At 45.6% G+C, this 3,806-nt stretch overlaps 1 non-coding gene across 1 annotated transcript; it reads right to left on the bottom strand.

Moving 5' to 3' along the window:
- Positions 1-3,444: 3,444 nt before the first annotated feature.
- LOC128778957 (U6 spliceosomal RNA) lies at positions 3,445-3,551 on the bottom strand. Its single transcript, XR_008424810.1, has one exon. It is a non-coding gene; the product is annotated as a U6 spliceosomal RNA (small nuclear RNA).
- Positions 3,552-3,806: the final 255 nt, after the last annotated feature.

The raw sequence follows: 3,806 nt of genomic DNA, 5'->3' as shown, positions 1-3,806 counted from the left end.
TGAGCTGAGCTGAAGTCAGACGCCTCACTGATTGAGCCACCCAGGTGTCCCTTAACATGAGTTTTTTAAAAAACAAGCGTCCTTACCAGTGTGGGCCGGTGAGGGTGAGGAAAGAGGGGACGGGAGAGGAGGGGGAAGACATTCTGCTCTACTGGAAACAAAGCTCTATGAGCATTTTCTCTTTTTTAACCATTAGAAAAATAATCCTTGCTCTGCTAGGGAAAAATTGTGGAGACAACAGAGAAAAAGAAGGAAAGAAAAGTGGTTGCTCACAGGCCTTCTATCCAGGAATAACCTCGATGTCTGTTGTTTTTGTTTTAACTTGGGGTCACCGAGAGAAGAATGGAGGGTACACACAGTGACCTATAACCCTGTGCCCCAACCCCCACAAGGGCCCTAACCTGAGCTCACCTTAGTCACTTATGCAGTCATTCAACAAATACCCACTGGGCCCCTGTCATGTGCCAGGCACTGTGCTAGGTTCTGAGGACACGGTAGCAGACAACACACGCAGCCCTGGCTCCCCACAGGCCTCTCAGTGGTAGAAGAAACAGATGGCTAACCAGTCATTGCCATCACGTTGCCCTTACCACTGAAGAGCTGACCTCTGAGCTAAACACTTTCAATGTATTGTTTTATTTCCTCTTTATAGCCCTGTGAGGAGATACCATTCTCGGTCACATTACACAGATTGAGGGAATTTAGGGGAAAAGAGCTTAAATATTTGGACAAGGGCCATAGAGCTAGTCATGGAAAAGCTGGGGTCTGCACCCACAGAGTCTGACTCTGGCGTGGGGTGAGGATTAGAACAGTGTTGCCCTGGGAGACCCTGTGTGATCAGAGAAGAGCTCCTGAGAAAGTGAGGTTGACCTGAAAACACAGGACAGAAGTACCAAATTCCATTCTTTCCTCCAGATCACCCACCAGACTCTAGCATCCCTCTTCAGGAGTCTCCCTCTATCTTTGCCCCTAGCATGGTTCTTTAAGACCCTACGTCTGCCATTCTCACATGCCTTCCTTCTCAGCCCTTCTATCCTGGGGTGTTTCCCCATCAAACCTTCTCAGACCCCCTCTCTGCACTCAAGCTTCTTACCCAGGACCCTCCCTCATTCCTGTCAGGGCCATCTTGGAAATTCCCCTTTCCTCCCCTCATCCCCAAAATTTCAAGCTTAGCCCGGAATTCTGGCTTTCCCAACACCAAATATTAATCACATTTCAGGCTAAAACTGCCATGCTCAAGTTTCCCCCAAATTCCTGGGAGGGTGGGGCAGGAATGGTATGAGGAGGAATCTGGGACTTTTCAGCACTCGGTCACCCCAGAAAGGCAGGGCAAGAGTCAGGCCTGAGGAAACTTGAAGAACCTGGCACTTCCTCCAAAGTGAGGCGCAGACCAAGCCTTCTCCCCAGGGGTAACTGGCTTTCATTCCAGAGGGTCCACTGCACCCCAATGACCCAAAGAGAAGGTGGGTGCTGATTCCAGGGTGGCAGATACCAGGGACAGGTGTCACTGACTCGCTTCTGCCTCTCCTCAGCGCTGCCAGGCCTGGGGAAGCTCAGAAACACCTGGCAGGTGGCAATGCCCGCATCCACCTGTTGCAATGGAAGCCAGTAGGAGAAAGAAGCCAACGGCACTGGCACAGGGACTATGCTTTTGCCAAGAGAAAGACACACCCAGACTGTAAGCCTTGAATACTTCCTCTTCCAGAGGATTCCTCTTTCGGGAATTCTAACCTCAGGGAACTCCCAGAGCCTGAGGAGGAAGAGTAACAGGTGGAAAGGTGCTGAAGTCACTCACTCAAGGTCTCATTCTAGGGAAACGCTTAATGGAGGAGCAGAAAGAATTTTTAACAAGGTCAGCTCTTCCTCTGAAGACCTGCTTACTGCACATGAGGCACTGCTCAAGAATGCTTTATACACTTGAACTCAACTCATCTTGGGTCCAGGAGAACCTGCTTCACTGAGGCCTTTTACAGGTGCTGGGCCCTGCTGCTAATCTGGTATTTTGACACCATTTTCATTTACAGAATCTTTTTTATAGTCACATCCTTCACTGATTCAGCATACTGAGCATTTACCATATCCCACACACTGAGAAGACAAGTTTCTTCTCTTAAAGAGTGGAGAGTCTAGTGGGAGAGACAGGGAAATAAAAGGAATAATCCATCACAGAGGGAGAAGTGCTTTAAAGAAGGGAAACACATGCTGTGGGAATATAATGGAGGGTTACTTAATGCAAACTGAAGTGTGTGGGGATAGGGGGTATCAGAGGAGGCTTCCTGGGGGAGGTGACACCTTGACAGAGTCTTCAAGGATGCATAGGAGTTAGTCAAGGAGAGAGAAGAAAAAACCATGTTAGACCGAGACCTGGAGATGCCTGAGAATGGTAAGTCTGGGAAATACCTGTTGATCAACATGGGTAGAGCTTGGAAGTAGGGTGGGGCGGAGGGAGGCAGGATGAAATGAGGCAAGATTACGAGACCCTCAGTTTGTACTTCATGAGCTTGTGTCAGAGGACCCTCACTGTGCCTGTCCCCAGCTGTCCTTCAAGCCACCCCAGCTGATGCCACATGGAGTGAAAGCACTACTGAGCCCCTTATTGGGCCTATTGCAACTGAGAAACGGCAATTTTCATTGTAATTAATTGTATTGTATGTATGGACATATATGCTTTCTTTTCTCTTGGGAAAATGGTTGGATCATGTTGTAGATGTCTGTTTAGTTTTTAAAGAATTTTTGGTGAAGAATATGTTCAAATCTTATGCTCTGTTTTTAAATTGAATTGTTTCTTTTCTGTTTTTTTTAAAGATTTTATTTTTTAGAAATGTTCATTTATTTATTTTGAGAGAGAGAGAGAGAGAGAGCTCAACACCGAGCCCGATGCCGGGCTCAATTTCACACCTGTGAAATCATGACCTGAAGCTGATATCAAAAGTGGGACACTTAAGGGACTGAGTCACCCAGGCGCCCCCAGTTTTTCTTTCTTTCTTTTTTTAAATATGAAATTTATCGTCAAACTGGTTTCCATACAACACCCAGTGCTCATCCCAACAGGTGCTCTCCTCAGTGTCCATCACCCACCCTCCCCTCCCTCCCACCCCCCTCATCAACCCTCAGTTTATTCTCAGTTTTTTAACAGTTTCTTATGGTTTGGTTCCCTCCCTCTCTAACTTTTTTTTTCCCTTCCCCTCCCCCATGGTCTTCTGTTAAGTTTCTCAGGATCCACATAAGAGTGAAAACATATGGTATCTGTCTTTCTCTGTATGGCTTATTTCACTTAGCATCACACTCTCCAGTTCCATCCACGTTGCTACAAAAGGCCATATTTCATTCTTTCTCGTTGCCAAGTAGTATTCCATTGTGTATATAAACCACAATTTCTGTTTTTCTCTTTTACTGTGAACGCTTTATTGCCCTGTGAGGTCATGGCATAAAAAAAAAAAAAAAAAAAAAATGGGACACTTCACAGATTTGCATGTTACCCTTGTGCAAGGGCCATGCTGATCTTCTCTGTATTGTTCCAATTTTAGTATATGTGCTTCCGAAGCCAGCACAAATTGTTTGTTTCTTAATATAAAATTTAGGGGGCACTTTATGTTTTCTGGATACAAGTCTTTTATTAGATATGAGCTTTGCAAATATTACCTCCCGTTCTGTGGCTGGTCTTTACATTCATTCTCTTATTAGAAGTGACTTCTGAAAAGCAGAAGTTTTTAATTTTGGCAAAGTCCTATTTATCAACTTATTCTTTTTATGGACTGTGCTCTTGGCATCGTATCTATGGGATCTTGGTTAAGCCAAAATCACAA

Source organism: Panthera pardus, unplaced genomic scaffold (assembly GCF_024362965.1).
Source record: "Panthera pardus isolate Hobbes unplaced genomic scaffold, ASM2436296v1 HiC_scaffold_21, whole genome shotgun sequence".
NCBI lineage: Eukaryota > Metazoa > Chordata > Mammalia > Carnivora > Felidae > Panthera > Panthera pardus.
Note: the sequence above shows the minus strand (reverse complement) of the source record. Positions and strands in the feature narration are given on the sequence as shown.